Genomic DNA, 21921 nt, shown 5'->3' with positions numbered 1-21921 from the left:
GAATAAAAGTAAAGTTTACTTTTCGCCCAGTTATGAATGATGACTTTTTGCTGCCAACAAACTTGTTTGTTTGCTCGAGGCCATGATAAAGTATTATGGATTTTCAATGTTTTGTTTGAGTCATTTCTTTAAATTGAAATATTTACTTTTCATTGAGCTAGAGAACCTAAGCATATGGGATAGTGGTAACAGTGGTAGTAAAAAACAACCCAAACCGACCTGCGTTGCAGAATATGCCGTCCACCACTATCTGACCGCTCCTGACCGCGCCGCAAACCACCGACTGCTTGTCTTTCGGGACGTAGCCGCTGTTGCACTGGTACTCGATCCTCGTGCCGTGGATGGGCGGCGTCGACCCGATGACCTTGGCGGTGGCCAGGTTGACTTTGGGAACCGTGGCGCAGACTGGAAAACGGGTTTGTGATGAGAAAAGTTAAAAACATGTTGAAATTATTGTAAGGCGCGAACAAATTGCTAGATCAGAGCGGTTTTATGAAGGCGGTAATCTAAAATCTTTAAAGTCTTTAAACGAACGTCTAATGACGTCGAAGGATTCGAGAATCTTTGAATGCGTAACGGGTAGCAATAACTCATACTCAAGTTAAAAACTTTTTTTTCTAGTTGTTTAAGTTTGGCTGACAAACTGAGTTTCGCTCAAAGGTTTCGCTTAAAACAACAAAATTCAAGAAAACGAAACGACAAAACCCACATCGGTTGCAGGCGGCCTTCTTCTTCCAACCGCCCGTCCCGCACTCGATCCGGCCGTTGGCGGGCGACGGGAGGAACTTGTCGCTGGCGCAGGTGAAGGCGACGGTCTCCCCCGCGGCGTACTCGCTCCTCAATGGTTCGTTGAAGCTCCCGTCCGTCGGTTTGTCGGGGCGCCTGCACGCTGTGAGAGAAACGAGAAAATTATTTTGAGATTTTTTGCTAAAGAACCCGCTGTTGGTTAAGCGCTGGTGTGAAGATATGATACTAAAGAAAATTTTGATGCTTAAACTGTTATAGTTTATTAAACAAAAAATGTTTAATATTAGAACCTGGTGCACGAAGTACCTTTTGGTCGAACCCCTTTTAACATCTTGTCCGGGATATAAATTTTTATGAATACTTATAACTACATGCTTTTATCAAAAAACAACACTTTTTTTAGAAGCTCAAAACTAGTAAAACGTGTATAAAAACAGATTAATATTTGTTTGAAACTTTTGGAAAAAACACTATGATCAAACTGAGTAACAAACGAAACTAACCGATTTTAGCGCACTGAGCCAAATCTTTTGTTTGCAAAGTGAAATTTCCGTCACTGAGACACTCCGTTGCAAGCTTGTCGGAGTTGTCTCCGTAAGCAAAGTGGCCACTGTTGCATTTGTACTCTACGGTGTCTCCGACAAAAAGATTTTTAATTTCCTCAACTACTTTTCCATTGTTGATTTTTGGTGGATCTTCACATACTATTGGTACAATAAAGTTAAGTTGTTTAACAAAAGTATCATTGCTTTGATGCAACAACAAGCTTTGTTAGGTCGTAATAGCTTGAGTTATAAAATAATACAAGCAAAAAATGTTAAACGGCAATTATAACCCATATTTCTTAAATTAAGAAGTTGAATTAACAGTTTTGCTATTCGATATTTCAATGCTAATTCGAAACATACTATAAACAAATCAATAGAAGTAAAGTTGAAAAAAATAAACAAAAATATTGGAATAAAATAACTGCAACAAATACTTAATTATTTTAACAGACTAGAGCTGCATTTGTGAAAAGCATAATTTTAACTTGAAAACATTGTGGAGTTTCTTAATTAAAACTTAGTGCTGTTCTACAATTATTTAAACGAGCATAACATTCTATTCTTTAGCTGAAACCAAGGAGAAAACTTTTAGACAGTTTTTGTTCGAACGCCGAAATAATAATAAAAAAACGGTTTTGAAAACTCGCCTTTTTCGCAGGTCGCGTTTTCCGACCACTCGTCGGAAGTGCACTCGACAGTGGAGTTGCCTCTGGAGGCGAACCCGTCTTCGCACTCGAACGTCAGTTCCACTCCCGGGAAGATCTCGTCCTCCGTCAGGTTGTATATTGCGTTTTCTATTTGCGGACATACTGCAGGTGAGTCTGTTAATAAGTTGCTTAAAAAAAAAGGAAAAACACAAAAGCGCTTTAAGTTCAGCAGGAAAGCGTAAAAAACAAGGAAAGTAAAAAATCTTTTTTTTTTAGTAGAATTTCTTAAGTCTTTAAAAGTGCTTGACTAAAATCTCATTTATGGTTACAGACTGAAAAATGCAACAGGTTTGTGAAGAATCAATTAAGATCTATGCTAGATCGGAACTGTTTTATGAAGAGGCGGCAATCTAATATATTTTAAGTCCGAGTCTTAAAAGTCGTTAAACGAACGCCTAATAAAGTCGTAGGAGCCGAAAACCTTTAAGCGCGTAACAATATTCATGCTCAAGTTAAAAACGCTGCATAAACTTTTTTCTAGTTGTTTGATTTCGACTGACAAACTGAGTTTCGCTTAAAATTGCGATTTAAGAAAATCAAACGACCAACAAAGTGAGAAACTTGTACTTTTTTGCATGCTTTTTTTTTACTTCAAAATAAATAAAAGATATTTCAAGGCATGCACAACTTTGACAGCTAAAACTTTTAGAAGAGCTTTTTTGATCAGGTGTGGAACGACTTATAAAACTTCTGCTCAGTTTGGCATTTTTGCATATTATCACTTTTGCATGAGCAGCCACTTTTACACAAGAGTCAATATTACAGCTTATGTTTTAAATTTATTATATTTCTATCTAGTTATATATTTATTAAGTTATGTTTAATTTATTTTAATGTTTAATTTTACACTAATACTTGTTTTATATCTTATTAAGGTTGTTAAAAAACAGCAAGACTTTAGTTTAATGTAGTCTCTTATTTTCTTAATTTAATCATTGTTGCACAAAGGCCACCATGCAAAATTGATTGTAAAACTGTTTTTGTGCAAAACGACTTTATTCAATACATACCAGTACCCAAAAAAGCGTATTAATTTATTGACAAATTATAGCATCATAGGTGGTCAATGTACGGCTTGTAGACCGCCAACAGAAAGCTCCGAGTTGCAACGTTATTATTGATTGAAAAAAAATGTGAAAATCTAGCTTTATAATAAATAGTTTTTTAAAAATATCAGTAGCGTATTTTTTATAATAAAAGTTATTAAAAATACGCTACTGATATTTCTAGGTTGTGTGATGCTTTTTTATTAAAACACCTTTAAACTTTGTCTTATCTAAATGTATGTATCATTAAATTCTACAATACAATTTTTATAAATTACAATAATTCGCTTTTATAAATCTGGGCTGCATAACTTTTTTTTGGTAAAAGTCCGAGGAATAGAGAAGTTTTACAAAATCTGTTTGAAATATGTCAAGGTAGAAACATTTAAAATTCTCAATTATAGATTTGAAGCAATAAATAAATGATGAATTCAATAACTTTATTTCAACTATTCAAAACTTAGGACAATGCACATTTTAACAATTTTAGAAAAAAATATTTATAAAAGCTGATTTTAAATTAAGTAAAAGTCTATTCGAAATATTCCACTGAAAACTGATCTTAACTTATGAATGGTCAATGATAAGAAAAGTTATAAAAATGCAAAGACAAACATAAGGAGTTTTTTTATTAGTTAAATACACTAAAAAAATTCAAAAAAAACATAGCTACAAAAACTATAGTTAGTTATATTTATTTGCTTTAAGTTGTTGAACTTAATAAAACTTGTTGAGATTTAATACTATGACAAAATTATTATTAAAATGTATACTAGTAATTTCATTTTAAAATTTTTGAAGTAAATTTTCATTTTCATAATAAAAATAAAGTTTAAAGAACGGTGAAAAATGATTGATACAGCTTTAGATTGGTCATAGGTCTTTTATTATTAGTTGCTTTTAAAATTTAAACAAAATTTAATAAAGTATTTTAAAGCATTATACACGTAAAAACTTTGTATTGTAATTTAAAGAGACAGTTTTTATAAAATACTAAAAACTCACAGTAAATAAATCAGTATTAATTCCAACAAAAATATTTCATTTATGAAATTGTTCAATATATTTTCGCAAAGGTAATTATTTTTTACTTTAACATACTAGAGCAAACAAAATCTATCATATTATTCATAAAATAAACAAAGAAAATCATTGAAATTTTCCTTTTTAAACACTGTCGCCACTGGAGGTAGTATCATCTGATTCTTCATCGTTATTGGCTGAAGTTTCATCTAACTATCCACCAATTTCATTGGTCGAAACTGCGTAAATCTCAACCAAAACAAATCCGTCAATGTGATTGGTTGAAACATCATATGTTGATAGGAATCGACACTTGGTGGGAGTATTGTCTTGTTGCTTGGCTACCTAATAAGAGTTAATGTAAAATGGGCGTTTGAATACAATACAATAATTTATGTATAGTGTAACTGTAAGAAATGAGCAATAAAACTTGGTGACTTTAACGAAACAGTTAAATATTTAGATTACGTTGACCACGAATTATGACATGTGAACTATAAATCAAAATCTAACGAAACTTCAACTCAAAAGCTTTGAACTGAAACATTTTTGGATATTTTTAAAACATAATCATTAAAACGCGATTAAGTCCAGAAAAACTGCGGCCTGTTAAGAGATAAACGAGGACCAGCTTAGGTGGTTTTATCAAAATAAAAACAATTTCTGAATACAGTAGTACTACATGAATTTACAACCTGCATCTATAGTTATATAGATTTTATAATTTTATTGCAACATTAAGTATTTAAAAAACCTACTCTTTGATCTCTATGGGATTTCCAGGATGTAAGAAATGATCTGATGCAAATTGACGGACATCTTCCGGCTTCTATTCCCTGTTTAGTTAAAATATAAACTTATTATAAAAACAAGTTAAAGTTAATATTCTACCACGTAAATCTTATTAAAACTTTTTTTCAAATATGAGCTTGTACTTTTTAGCTTATAAAATTTCAATTTTTGTACAACAATGCTAGCATGTATGTTAAAAGTATTAATTATGTTCACACAGCAGATAAGCATAAATACACACACCTACACACGTATTGCATATACATTGGGGAGCTATAAAAAGGTGTTTTTTTATATTTTAGCTGTATTTCTTTTATATGTATGAATTATCATAAGAACACCTTGGGCAAAGTGATTTGAATGAACTTTTAGCGAGACTTGGCTTGGTTTTTTCTGATAACACCCCGATGTAAACTGTATGGGACTATAAAAATTAGACTTTAAAGTTAAAGTTGCTTGATATGTGGCAATTATCAAAAAGAAACATTTAAAGAAATTTAAAATGATTTGAAGAAAGTTTTACTTCTGCACTTATGATTTTTTCAAAAAACTTAAAGCTAACAAAAAATAAGAAATTTCAGTAAGTTAAAATAAAAGCTTCTGTGAAACTTTCTTTAAGTATTTTTAAATTCTGCACAATGAATTTTTGTTATAACTACCACATGTAAAACTAATTTAGACTTAAAATTTCAAGGGTTACTTTTAGGTTTTATACAGTTATGCTAAATAATAAGCCAAGCTCCTCTAAAAGTTTATTCAAATCAATTCAAACTTTGCCACAGGTGCTCTTATGATATTCAATGTATACAAAAATGTAGAGCTGAAAACTCAACAAACCTGATTACTTTAAGCAAGCATAGGGAATATGTGTATGTTAAATACGTGTGGCTTTTAGCTGATTAAAATCTGCCACACACATAATTTATTTAAGATTGTGGCTACGAGTGTATTGCCACAACTGACCTTGTTTTCAAAGTTGCTATAAACAAAACTATTTTGCAAATTTAATAACTTTAGCTGTTTGACTTAACTTGTAAATTAAATAATTTAAGACAATCGAAGTGTAAGAGGTTAAGAAATTATAGCTCCTATATTTAAAAAAAAATATTTAGCCGCAAACAAACGTACAATAACGTTCTTATAACAAAACATTACTAACATTCTGTTAAAGGTTTAGTAGATTCAAATTTAGATTGGATTTTATACAGAGTAAACGATATAAGTAATTACAACAAGTTACATTTAAACATGTTTAATACAAATAAACTACCTTCATAAAGCCATTAATAAGAAACAGCATTTTCTGGGTGTTTTCTGATGTATTTCGTATTCTCAGCCATATCTATAAAAATATAATGTTAAAGTTCACTTTAATTGTACTTAAAAGTACTTTAAATTACTTAAATGTAAATAAAACATCATTGAAAATAATTTTTGTTCTTAAGAATAAAACTGTTTGTCAACTGTAAAAGAAAACTCCAAAATTTATGATAATGCTTTTTCTTGAGCATAAACACCTAAAATCTTAATTTTTTAGTGTGGTAAACAGAAAGAGTTAAATATTTATTCTACGAAAAATTACTTATAAATCTTTTATCACTTTTAAGTTTTAACTTAAATAAGTCTACAATAATAATGTATATTAGTTTACAAATGGTTGTTATAAATTGTACAATAGAAATAGTTAACAATCAAAGTGCAACAAAAGCTTTAAAAAGTTAGACTGTGGGTTTTTTATCATCAACCCTCTGTTTAACTATCTCTATTCAGGCCAATGTTACTTCATTGCACAATTGACTATTAAGTTATCTAACAAACAGCTATGTCTGAGAATTTCAAGTATTGTTTTACCAATCAACCAGTCAAAAATTTCTATAACTTCTTAAGGCTATTTGAGGTCTAATTGTATTATTTAAAAATTAAATTACCAATTACTGGTAAACTATATACTTATTACTATTTTGTTCTTCTTACTATCACTGTTAACCCTTAGTTGGTAACTATTTTTCTTTATATTATTAAAATTATTTCTTTATTTCTTTTATGTTTTTTAGTATCACTGTTACTCCTTACCCTTATATGGTGGTTATTTTATGAATAGTATTTTTTATTTGTGTGGAAAATTGTCACTTATGCAAAGTTGACCCTTGGTGAAAAATTGTGCAATTGTAAATTTTGTGCTTAAGTGACCCATCATCAGGCACATATGTTCTGTGCTAAAAATTCCCTTAGTGCAGAAAGTGACTTTTTGTGTATATTTGACCTTTATTCAAAATTGTCATTGTGCATATTTGACTCATCCCACATCTTATATACACTTTGTCCTTATGGAAACATATTGAGATTATTTTTTATTAGCAATTTTTTAGAAAACTAAAATAACTAAAATACATATTTTCCTTGTTTTTTTCTGCTAATGAACTCAACTTTCAAAAAAAAAAAATTGTATGATCATAAAATGCCAAACTGTTGCATTAAGAAAACATAATAATGTAAGCATTTCATGACTGATTTTTCCTAAAATCTAGAAAACTATTTAAGGTCATAAAGGCATAATGCCATAAGGGGGTAAACATTGCTTATTACAAGTTAATCTTATTATGAAGACTTTTATCATAGCTATCAAATATTTTTAGATAAAAAAATACTTTCCAGTTATAAGCAATCGAAATTTGTGAGCTCAATACTTTCCTTACAAAACAAGTTATCAAAAAAAAGTTAAAAAATATTCTTCTTTAGTTTTACTTATCTTTTTCAAATTTTTTCAGATAGTTCATTACTAACATTTGAATCTTTTTAAAGCAAAAACTGTTTAAATTTGAAAAAATAAAAACATTTTTTTACATTTTTAACCTATTTTCATATTTTCTATCTAAAACAATTATTTTTAAATTCTATAAAACTGGGTTGTGACAATGTTAATTTTAAAACTTTACATGCTTTAAATAAAAGCAAATCAATGTTAATTTTTGTAAAGAAAATATTTGACCTTTCCCTTTACATTATACACTTTTCAAATATTAAAACTACTCATATTAATAATTTCTATTATTTTAAAAAATTAGATTGTATAAGTTAAAGTACTTACAAAATCATATCCTCTAAAATCTAAATAATAATTATTATTTGCAATTTTGGTTATCCCTTTCAAGTGTAACATATTAAAATCTCAAACTTTGATTAGTTGCACTTAAGTTAATTGTGAAACAGATTAAAAGTAAATTAAATTTTACTTGAAAAACCAACAAAAATTAAACTTTATAAAAATACTTTACCCTTCTATAGCTTAAAAATGGACTAATTTCAACAGTACCATCTTGCAATGACAACTTATGTTATTTCCGTAAATAGCGCTTAACAATATTTATTCCAAATAAGAAATTTTGAAGAAGATTACTGATTACTTAAAAAATGAAGGAGGAGATAGATTTTTAGTGAAATTTTAGTTTGTCCCTTCCATTAGGAACCTATTGAGGTCACCGACTTTGATTGCTCATATCTCAAAAAATACTTTGAATTTTTTCAAGCGGTTGAAAATTTCTGATAGCTCAGACAAAACTCTTAAACTCTGTAAAATAAGATCAAGTTGTAAAAATCAAGGTGGACACCCCTATGCCCTTAATCATCTAAAAAACATTCAAGTTAAAGAAAAAATCTGTCCTGATACTTAAAAATCTTAAATATCCTGGGTCAGCCTGAGTTAAAAAAAAAACATTATATCCTGATTTACATTTATTATGTGGCAACCCTGTCTTATTTTTTTTTTAAGTTTTAAAATTTTGTTTTAACCTACTTGAGGGCATATGGAAGGGGGTAAGACGTTTTTCTTAAAAAATTATCATTGACTTTTATATGAAAGCTTTTAAGTATAAACTATAAATCTGTATAAAATATTAAATCTTAATTAATTTTTAGAATATAATAATTTATTTAAAAATTTTAGATATAAACTAAAAGGCAATAACCTTTTTATGGTCAATTTACTCAACAACTCTAAAATTATTAAAACCTATCTTTTCCTTCTTTTGTAATCTATTGACCTCAATCTTTTAGAAAATATTTTTTGCAAGAAAAATTCTATTGTATTAATTTAAAAATTAAAATTACATAAAAAAAAATCTTTTTTTAAGATTTTTCAAGAATTAATAAAAAAGAAAGTAAAGAAATTAAGTATTAAGAACTTTTCTTTTATTTATATAAAGGCTTCTTAAGTGTAAGCAATGTATTGTTTAAATCTCTTTATGAAAAAAATACTCAAAACTAAAAAAATTACATAAGAATTCTTTGCTATATTAAGTTAACATTTTACTCAAAATCCTTTTAAAATATTTCTTAAAAACAGCAGAAGAAATATTATCTATAAAATAGTCTTTTTTTGCCTTTTCTAACTTAGCCCTTACATAGGAGACCTATTAAACTAACAAACTTTGTTCCTTCATACTTCATAAAGTTATAAGAAAAGGGTAAAAACATATGTTAGCTGAGTTTAAGATCTTTAAAATAAGATATACATGTAAAAAAATTTGACTAAACCCCCTATGACCTTAAACCAGTTTTTTACTCACTGTGATGTGACCATTCTATGGCCTCAACAGTTAATGTATGTAAACTAAACTGATAGCATACAGTTACATTCAAATTAATAAAAACTTAAATAATGTGATATATTATAACGATTTAATAAGTTTCTTTAGTTTGATAATATATCAATACTTACTTTCACCCTCTTTAATATTTAAATTTTTAAAATGAAAAGACAAGGAAATAAGTTTGTTGTGATGTCATCATTACCAAGTAAATAAATTTGGATTATGTGAAATTTTTTTTTTTTACATTATGTACTTGTATGAAGTTTTAGTAGATGTAAGTGCAGTAATTTTGTTAACTACAAAGTTCTTTATTTGACCTTTCTAATTTAACTGTAGTAGTATCAGAAGTAAATTTTATTTAAGTGGAGAAAAAATACTATTTATCCATAAAACTTTTGGTGTCTTATTATTTGACAAAAACTTTCAAAATTTAAATTTTTTATATAAATTCTTATTTGTTGATATATTGTAGCATTTGTAGATATTGACACTATTGGCCCTTAATGGCTTAAAATTCAGATGGGTTTGAATAATAAATACAAATTAATAAAGTCAACAACAGTGGCTAATGGACTTTTAGAAATTTCTTTTGTTTCAGGTTTCTTAACTATATTTTAATACTTATTAAATTATTTTAATATTGTAAAATTACTGAATGGGTACAAAACTACTTTAAATGTATTTCAAAAAATAGATTTTTTGTATTTATACAAAAGTTATTTCTTATCTTTATTGTTTTTTTTTCAAAATAACAAGTTTTTTAAATTGTTTTCCTATAGTATAAAGTTTTTTGTAAATATCAAATTCCAATTTTTTTAGAATTCTAGGTAAAATGTCCACCTATTAGGGATACTAAATGGATAAATTACTAAGTATATATAGATTTGAAAATCAATCATACTCACCAATTTATTAAATGTTTCAAATTATTTATAACTGTGAGTCTGAGATTTTAAACAAGAACCCTTGTTGGTCTAAATATATGACAATAATATTTTTTTTTTGCCAATTTAAAAAAAGTTAACTGAAATAATTTAGACCATTTTAACTAAAATATTTTTAAAAAACTATTTAACCTGCAGTTTATCTATAAAAACCTTGAATAAGAAAACTTTTTAAAAGTTAGGCACAAGGGGTTTGGATAGACTTAAATATTAAAATGAAATTAACAACAAGGATAAAAATTTTGCTTTCGATTACAATTTTACATAGAAAATAATAAGTTTTAGAGTAGACTTGATACACAAAAAATATTTTTTAATATTTAAAACTTAATTTGTTGTTAAACACTTTTAGAGTATTATTATTGTATCTTTCCAGTAAGTAAATTTTCTATAACTCAATATTTAAATGTAACAAAAAAACTTTTTAGAGCCTTGAAAAAAAATCCAAAAAAAGTTCCTACTCTGTATTTAGAAAGTAAATATTATTAAAGAAAAGTAAATAGGTCAATATAAGTATTTTGCATCGTATTAAACAATAAAATTAATAAGAGACATAAACATATGTTAAAAATTAATACTTTGATACAAAAATAATATTACTAGCCCATATTGAACTACCTCTAATAACGTTTTACCTCTTATAACGTTTTATTAATACTATGAAGCTAACTTTAAGTGAATAAAAGAGAAGTAAACTTTTTCTAAATACTTTATAGCTAGCTTAAAACATAGTATTTTGAATTTATTTTTAAAAAATTGCAATGTTCAATACAATCTAGGAATATTAAATATTTTGCATGTCTTTAGGATTTTAATAGAAAAATTAGGTGTTGATACATTAAAAAAAACCTGTTGAAATAACTTTTATTTCTAATGAATAAAATATTGTAAACCACAATATAACAAGTTCTAAAATAGAATATAATAGCTCAGAGTTAAGAAAAATCTTCTACTAGCTTTGAATATATATAACAAAAATTTGTTTAAAATCCCATGTTTTTAAAGGTTTTTTAGTGATTTTTGTTCAAAATTCCTGCTTTTTCTAGGATTCCAGGTTTTATGGAAAACATGTAGCACCTAACATAGTTATTAATACAACTATTAATATATGAAAATTACTAAATAAAAACATTTTAAATTGATTAAGAAACACTATTTTATATAAATTGTAATTGAAACTAAAATTAACAAAATTTTGTCAATTAAGACTATTTAAAAACCATATAGTCCAAATGTAAATTTTGTGTAAAACTTCATTTTAATTTATAATTCATTTTTGATTTAATCATATTCACATAAAAGTCTTGTTGTTGTAAAAACACATATTAATTTTTTAGTGAATTTTCTTCTTAAACTTAAAATTTAGTAATTTGTGAAAAACAACAAACTGAAATTAGTGAAGAATTCTGCTTATAAAGATTTTATTAAAACTTTATCATAGTTCAGAAATAAATCAATATTATTTTTACTTACAATAACTGGTAATTTCCTAGGATGATGTTGCACCAATATCAAAAAAAAAACTTTTTACACTTTTAATTTTACACTCTGAAAAGAAAAGTATAGAAATGAAAAGCTCTAAATCCAAACCTTCATCATAGAGACTTAAAAAAAAAGCTACAAATCAAGGGTAAGGGTTAGGGGTATCAGTGATAATAAAAATAAAATAATAACTAAAAAAAATCATCAAAATAAAGTTTTCTGTTCAAATTTGAGTAATTGTGTACCTTATATTTCAACTCTATATCTTATTCTTATCAAAGTATGAAATTGAAAGTGTATAATATTTTCACTTTGATATTGGTGCTACATCATCCTAGAAAATTACCCAATAACCTTAATCAACTATGACTTTCTTAACTTATTGACTAATTTTAGTTTATTTTGATTATAAATATAGGTAATGAATTAAAAGTTTGAAATTAAATTAACTAATATGTTTAAATGAACATATGTAGTAAATACAATGAGTAGTCTACATAAATAAATAAATATTTTTTTTTTACTTTGGTCTATAAATAAACTAAATCACTTAAAAAAAGTTAAAATTCATATATATAGATGTAATGTAGACAAGTTATTGCAAACACTTAGAGATATATAATGCAGTTTCAAGTTATTCTTTAAAATAGTTCATAATAAAATAATTCTATCACATACCTTTCATTGGCTTGCCTTGCACTGTATACCTGTGTAACAGTTTTAAAAGAATGTTATGTTGTATTTCTGAGCATGCGCAGTAACAAAACAAACAGGTTACCACAAAATTTTTACACAAAGTATTTTGCTAACCAGGGATTAGTAATACTAAGTTAGAAAAAAATTATACTCAAAGTTAAATGCTTATAGACAGTTTAAAAATTTTTGAAACTTACAACATTTATTTTGAACTTAACATATTTAGTATTTAAAATTGTTTTGATAAAATTAAAAAAATAATATTTATCAAGCTTTAATCATTCTAAAAATCGAATTTAAGTTATTTAAAGTTCATATTCCAACAAAAGTTAATTTTAGCATCTGACACTTTAAATAAAAAAAAATATCTTGCTTTGTACGTTTCTTTATCACTATTATGATTTTTTTCTAGAAACCATTATTTGATAAAACAATATTTTTTCCATGTTTTAAATTGAAATAATTAAATATAATTGTTATTTAAATCAGTGTATCACAAATTTAAAAAGCATGATTGTTTCATTATTTCTTTTAGATGTGTTGAAAAATTAAACTTAACATTTTCCGTAAAGTTTTGAAAAAAATATAGATTGTACTACGAAAAAATAAATAAATCTTTAACAAGAGTAATTATTAAAAATTATTCAGATATCATATTTTCAATAAAAACTAGAAAGTAAAAACTATTATTTTTTAAAAATGTAAAAATTTTTAAAACTTGGACCTTCTTTACGACTAAACTACCTAAGAAAAATATATAATAATAAAATCTAAATCTTCTAAACTCTGTATATAAACAACAATTATATTTATCTATATCTAAAAATACAAAGGAATGCGAGTTTTAAATGTGTTTAACAACAAGTGTCTTCGTTTTATAAAAGATAAAACTTTAAAACATTGCAAAAAATCATTTAGCCAATGGTCAGTGTATAAATTATTAATACTCTAAATATAAAAATGAGTCTTTTTTTAGATATAATAAGATAAAAACTATGTAGTTTACTACAAAAATGTTTAAAAATAAAAAACGTTAACCAAACAAGTCCTTGCCATATTTGCCATATTTTATAGCATTTCGTTTGTGCCAATGTGAATTTAATGTTAAGTCACATAAATAGCTATAAAGTATAAAGTATGGAAAATATGGTCAAGCCAAATAAAGAATTTGTACGTATATTGGAAATTATATTTATAGTTTAAATGTGATTAATTAAATAGATATGTGTTCAAATTTTTAAAAGGTTTTATAAATACTAGTTTGTTATTTGAAGCTGTTATTGAAAACTTTTGTGTTGATAAAATTCGGTAGTAAACCTTAAGTAACTTATGAATAAAGTTTATATTTCTTTTTATTAGTTTTCTACGGAAAATTATACAGCTCTCTTTTCCAGAAAAAATAACAGCTGCTTTACAGAGAGATTCTTTATTTGTTTAAAATAAAACTAAGCGATTTGTTTTGTTACTAACAATCAGTTTTTATCTGAACAAACTGTAGTTATGTAGATTTGATTAAGTTAAAGACTTTTTAAGTGTTCTACAACGGAAAAAGTTTTGAAAATATTCAATTATAAAATAAAACGCTAATGTTAAATCATATTTGTAATTTGCTATTGGTATCGATGTATTTATTTTTTAATAAACTTAGTATTTGAAAAAAAAAATTTAGTAGGTTTACAGTGTAAACAAATATTCTCATACTTTTAAAAAGTAGACAGTTCAGAGGTTTAATTTATTAAACTATTTTTAATCAATTATATAAAAACAAGAATTGACGGGATTTTTTGTCTTAACAGTTATTTTTCTTAAAATTTTGCAAACTGGTAATGTCATGTAAAGTAATTTTATAAAAACAACAAACTGTTTTATATGATTATAAATTAGTTTATTAGTTTATTAATTGACTTATAATGTAATATTATTTTTTTATCAAATAGTACGTTTTATTATGGCATAAACTCACAAAAACTCAAGTTAAAATGTCATACAATGTAACAGAGCAGTGACTAAACTCAATTAATTCAATGATTTCAAAGTTTCTTGTTTTTTATGTTTATAGCACATTGTTAATTAAATTCGTGCTAACAGTTAAATATAAACTTTATTCAGATTAATCTTATTGAAATAAAAATACATGTAGAATCCGTTTTAAACTAAATGTTCAATTTTTAAGTTTTAAATTTCGAAAAAAGCTACTGATATGTCATTACTTTGTTATTGTAAATAATAATAAGATATTTCACCTTGAGCTAAATAAATAATAACAGTTTTTTTAATTGAAGTTATTGTGTTTACTTTATTTTATAAATTCCGAATTATTAAGCTAATTATAAGTTTTGTAAACTTTTAAATCAATTTAAATTCTAAAACTAAATTGATATCTAAACAGTTATTTAAACTATTCTTTTAAATATTTTTTAAACAAATTTAGATAAAAATATCAACGTTGAATTAACTTTTAATTCTGTTAATGATCAAGGCACTATTATTATTAATCTAATTGTGTATTAAAATATTTAAAAGCATGTGTTTAAAAATAAGCATTTTTAACCTAATTATATTCGTTATGGAATTTTTTTTTGAAACTATATGTGAAATTCTGTTGTCAACATTTGACAACAAACAAAATGTTTGTTTTTGTTACCGAAGTTTTCTTTAGTCTGTTTACTATTTAGTAATTAGTGATTACTGTATAGCAAATGACAATAACTATTCAAAAATTTAACTAATTTAGTTTTACTACGAGTTCTATTTTTCAGTCTTAACTTATTGTTCATAGGAATTAGACATTCACCTAATAATTTTTAATAATAACATAGGAAGATTCATAATAAATTTTAGATTTTATTAAGTTGTACACAATATTTATTCATATACAAATTAGAAGTTTTCGTTAAGCTATTTTTCAAAAATGTTTTTAAAAATAAAGTATCAATTTATAGTGATGACGTTATTTGTGTGGTTGATAGATCTGACTACTTTTAAACATTAGTTATAAAATTGATAAATTTAACTTATTTGAAACTCGTGTTTATACTTTGTTTTAAACCGATTAGAATAACTAGTTGATATTTTCAGAGTTCAAAATAAAACCATTATAGTTTATAGACTTACAATATAACTATAAATAAACATCTATAATTAAGATTAAAAGTGTTTTGTCGACATGAGTTTTGTTGATACCTACCTTAGCTTTTAAGCAACTAGAAAACTTGTACTTCTAAAGAGACCAACTATTTATTCCCATTTTTTTTGTTTTGAATTGTGTTGAAAAGTGTTTTGAATTGTATCTAATGTTTAAGTAGTTTTAGTATTATAACTTTGGTTTTGTTTAAGTTCTTTACACCTTTTAAGAAGCTGTAGAAAATAAAATAATACTTTTTACTAACTATATTATGCTTATTTTTTAAATATATATGAAATAACATCTTTTAGGTGTACTTTTTAAAGATTTGCTTATTTTTGCAGACTGGTAAGAGAAAAAAAAGTATCATAATACTTACTGTTTTAATATAGAATCTTATCTTAGGTTTTAGTAACATACTATATTTTTGCTAAAATAAAGCATTTTAGTTTGTAAAACGATTTTATATTAAGCAATTATTGAATACTAACTTGTCCTTTTAAACTTCGCCTTGAAACAGCTTTTAAACTTTAAAAGTAATCTTTAAAAGATATAATAAAACTGTTCAAGTTTTAAAAGTGTTTATTTTTTTTTATTCTACTACTTCTAATTTACTTGTTAAATAAATTAAGCAAAAAATTTTTGATATAAACTTAAAGTTTAAAAATTATAATTTAACAATCCAACAACATTTCTGTATTTACTTTCTAGCAGACACGTCTCAATGAACGTAAAAAATGGCAAAAGTTTATTCAAGTATAAAAGAAAACTAAAAGATTCATGAAGTTATAAATTGCAAATATTTCTCATTTTTCTTTTAATTATAATTTTGAAGTTTTATTTTATTAAACTCACTAAGTTTGCAATAGTATTTTATTGTACGATAATTTTTTATTCATGTTAAAGTATTAATTTTGTTAACTCTCTGAGTTTATAGTATAAATTTACGTTTAAAATAAATTATTTTATTGAATAATTATTTAATAACCAATCTTTATTTGTTTAAACTGATTACTAACATAAGTTGATTTAAAATCTTAAATGTATTTATACCTCTAAAAGAATTAAGATTGTCTAACGACTTCAATATTCAGTCCCTGGTATTTGATCAAATAGCATTTTTGTTTACACGAATGTTAAACACAAAATGGACTTTGTTTACATTGTAACAATAAACTTTGTATTTAGAAAACAACATTACTAATATACAAAGAATATGAAGCTCTTCTATTTGGTTATTTATATGGACTTTGATTGATCCTTTGCATTACCTTCTGGAACTTAAGTATGTTTTTGTTATTGAAAATATTGTTTAAATTAATAAGAAAACATTCAAGTCAATGTATGTAGAAGTTTTTATATCTTTTCTTTCAGTTTAAATAGCTTAAACAATTTTTTATCACTCAAAGAGTTAATATGGTAATATGTCATGTAGAACTGACTATTAAAGTTTTTATTCACTATTTGTAGTAGATAAAGTAGTATATAACATTTTATCTAATTGGTAAACACTTGCTTTTGAGTTTTAAAATGTGTCCTCACTTTTTTGTTTTAAATCATGATTTCTGAAAAATCCTTGTGTTCATTTTTAAATATCAAGTCACTTAAGGTGTTTTTAACAGGAATACCAAACAGTCAGCATACCCAAGGTAACTAATTGTTTTTTTAAACTTAAGCTGATATAGACTAACTCAAATATGATCTTTAAGAAACTCAGTCCAAGCAGAGATAGTTTAATTTTTGTTAAAACTCAGACTATTTTTCTATGAAGTTATTTAAAACATTTAAAGTATATAACATATCTAATTTTCTTTATTTTATGATAATTACAGAGCTGCAAAAAAACTTTATAAACCTAAAGCTTGACAATTTAAAAAACATGCTGGATTTTTACAACTTTTACATGTAAAGTAATGAAATTTTGACTCCACACTAAAAGTACATTATATAGATATTATTATCATTATATATTTTTTATATTTAAAAACATATTTAGAGTAGCTTTACTGTATCTATATCAATGTTATGCTATTTATAACATCCTTTTTAAAATTAAATTAGTTATATATTAAAAATACATCTAAAATCTTGAACTTGTGAAAATCTCACAGGAACTTCTCAGAACCAATTGAAAACCCAGTAATTAATTGCTGGTCAATAAAATTATTCATTTTCATTGTTAAGTTTATTTAATCTTGTATATAATTGTTAAAAAAATAAATGTAATAATAAAATGTAGTCTTTTTAAAAAATACTAATTACTAATTTTTATTAACTAAGTGTAAATGTATAGCTAAAGAAAAAAAATATCAAGGCACACTGGTTAGTCAATATTAAGTTTTATAATATTTTGTTTCCTTTCTTTTCAGTTAAGTAAGTATCTAAATTTAATTTTTTTAACAATCAAATTCTTAATATCAGTTATGGATAAATGTGTTTCTGGTAATTTTTGATTAAAGTGGATTAAGTATAAGTTACTTTTATTAAATTTTTGATATAGCAGGTTAGATCAAGGTTCAAAAGATAAGACAAGTGTTTTTTACAACAATTTGAATTTAAGTTTTATCATGATTATTCTTTTTAATTAAAATTAGTTATAGAGACTTTGAAACAAAATCTTTAGAATATATTAAAATATATTTAAATGGTTAAATGTAACTGATTTAGTTTATCTCTCCATATGGTACCAATTAAAATCTTCCTAAATTTATTACATACATATCAAAAGTAGTTTTAAATTCTAAGATGTAAACCAACTGTTATTTTTTAGATTGAATATAATAACCAAGCTGAAAAGAAACTTTTTACTTATGACTTAGTAGCTCAGCAGTTTTTCTATGATAAAAGCAACCTGAAAATACAAATTAAGATTTAACCTTTTGTTCAAAAACATTTAAATATTTAAATACTTAAATGAAAATTTTGTAGACTTTTTTCAAAGGTACAAAAGTTTTTTAAATTTTGCATATATTCTAAAAGTATTGATAATGTAAATTAGGTAGTAGCCTTGTATAAAGATTGCAGTAAAAACGCAATAAATCATAATTCAAAGTTTTAATAATAGTTGTAATAAGTTCAGTAAGCAATATTGAGCTTTAATGGAACTTTATTAGTAATTAAATTTATTTAATCTCAAAGAAGTTTGATTTAATACTTTATGGTATTAAAATTTTTAAATACAAACCTATCACAACTATGAACTCCGTCATTATAAAAATAAAGTAAATAAATCCAGTTTCAGGTTGAATTGATTACCACTATTTTATAAATAAATATTTACTTATTACTGGGGTTACCACAAACTCATGGTATTCAAAATAATAAAATCTTAGAATGAATAAGGACAACTCTGGATAACTCAGGACAGATTGAATTAAAAAAAAATCAAAAATATTTTTCTAGTTTTTAAAATTCTAAGACCATTGTTTTGTAGATTTTGGGTGTGATTAAATTTACTTATTTTCAACATTTATTTTTATAACCATTTCTGTTAAAGAGTTTGATTTTTTGAAGCTAATAAAGTATTTCATATTGGTTAGTCTATTTAAAAAAATATTCAACATGACTTAAGACAGTTTAAGGTCATTAAAGATAGTTTTTTATCACTCAGGACAACTTTTTGAATCAATGAGTGGCAACGCTTATTTTTAGTCAAAATGTAAACTATGTTTGTTTCATAATTATTTACCCTTTATAATAGTTAATAAAAATGGTAAAAAGTGTATTTATTTTATTGTTTATAGAGCCATAGAGTTTACTATTGTTAAATACGACCTTTTTTCAATATTGTTTAATAACTACCATTTAAAGTTTACTGAAAAATTTATAAGTTTCCAAAGAAAAACTTTAGGTATAACAAACAAAGCTCATCTTTAAATTATTAATATTTTAATTTTATTTTTCATAGAAGAAAGTTTAGTTAAACAATGCTTACTAATAAACTTCAGTATAGCAGAACATAAAGTTATGAAAGTATCAAAATTGTCATTGTATAAAAAGCTTAAAGAATTGTAGTTGCTGACTACAATTCTTTTGTAGTTTTAAATTTTTGTTTGTTTTAAATTGTTATTCTGTTCTTAGATTATCCTAACTTTTTTTAAAAATATTTCTAACAAAATAACTTTTGTCCATCATCTTTTAGTTATTGTAGACTGAAATCTTTAACCTCAATATTTGGAATCAAAATGTTGACATAATACTTGTCAGTTTAGTAGAAACAAACTGTTTTTATTAAAAGAAAATTAACTGATTAATCACACAATAAATCTAACTTTTTTTTACATTAATAAAAAGCAACCAGTTATTTTTTAGCACTATAACAAAGTTAAAATGTCATTTGTGTTAAATTTCTTGTCAGTTGATTAATTTATATAAACTTTTACAACTGTTAATTACTAGTTGTTCAAACATACAATTGATAACTAGATCAACCCTTATTTCTTTAATTGAGATGTTTCATTCTTTATACGATTGCAATAAATTTAATAAGTTTATGCATTGTTATTATTTAAGAGGAATAATTTTTTAATGATCAATAGACAGTTTATAAATAAAATGTATTTTGAAGAAAAAGCTTAAACTATTTTGAAAGTTTATAATTAGTACACAATTTTATGATATAAACACCAATAACATTCTAATATAAATACTCTTTTACTTAGGACATGGATAAACAACCATTTAGTACAAACATGTAAAGCTTACTGAATAAGCTCTTTAAAAGATACATTTCCAACATGTCATTACTGGTGCTCAAGGAGGCTTTATAAAATGGTTTGTTATAAAATTTTGATGAAAATAGACACAAAAAACTGACAGTAAACTATTTTATACATAAAGTTTCCTTGTCTATAGATGGTAGGTTTTATTCAAAATACAATATTTATCTTTTTAGCATTAAATTATAATACTTACCTAAACCAAGCCAGGCACTTTTAAAAACAGTTATTTTTTATGATTCTTAATACTTTTTATTTGTTGTATTTAATTATTTTGTGTATAAATAACTGTATTATGTTGTATAGTATATCAAGTAGTTAAGCAACTAAAATTTAAATACAATCATTTAACTAAAAAGTTTATACTGTTACTTTTTGCTTGTTTTTTAGGAACATAAAACTGTTTGACTCAACAAGATTTAATCACAAAAAGTAAAATTTTATTATTATACACATAAAAATAAAAGAATATTTTTATTTCTAAATGAAATAACTACTTATTTATTTTGTTTATTTATAATTTTACCGTTTAATGATGAGCGATCTGTTTAGTTAATAACTAATAATAAAATACTGTCAAACATTTTAATAACTCTACAGTCTGCCTAGCTAATAAAAGCACCAAAAACCCTTTATTTAAAGGGTTTAAAAAAATGTTTAATCTCATTACACATAATTAGATATTAAAAAAATTAAATAAATTGTAGTTTTTACATCCTAAAAAATTAAAGCAGTTGTTTTAAAGTTTTTAAAATACACACATGAAACATATAACATATCTAGAAAAAAAAATCTGATTATTTATAATGCTCATACACTGTTTTTTTTACAGTATAATTCACATTTAACGTTTTGTGACGTACTGGTTTTTTTGAACATAATTTAGTCCAAAACGTACAATTCCTATACTTTTCTTTTATCAGGTTGACCAGTAGTAGCACCTTTGGATATTGACATACCCGTAAGAATCTTGGAGCTTTTCGAGTGGAAAACTGAAACAGTTCGTGGAAAACCAACACAATCCATGAATCGTTAGTCATTGCTCAAGGGATTTGCAGACTGAAAAGGTATGTTTTGAAATTTATATTAAGTTTAACCAAAAAATTTTACAATAAATGTTTTTTAAATACATGAAAAGCATGCCTTATATTGATTGAAGTTCATATATGTTATGATGGAATTTAATAATATATATGTTATATTAGAAAGCTTTATAAAAGCAATATGATACTATGGAAATGAAAAACCGAGTCATAACTGCAATTAATTTTTTATTATATTAAAGTGTAGATCTACAATAATATACGAACTGACACTTTAATGGTAATATTCTAAATTAAACCGCTTCAAGTTAAATTTAAAGTTTTTAAAAAAATTTAACTATTATTGAATTAAACTATTTAAACAAACTGAAATAAAAAAACACCTTGCTTATGTTAAATGTTGCAAACTAAAAGAAGCCCTTTATTAAATTTGACTTGAATGTTTAAACAGTGCAGTGTTTA

This window comes from Thalia democratica, chromosome 1 (assembly GCF_965202585.1).
Source record: "Thalia democratica chromosome 1, ktThaDemo2.hap1.1, whole genome shotgun sequence".
In the NCBI taxonomy this organism is placed as follows: Eukaryota; Metazoa; Chordata; class Thaliacea; order Salpida; family Salpidae; genus Thalia; species Thalia democratica.
This window is presented reverse-complemented; position numbering follows the sequence as displayed.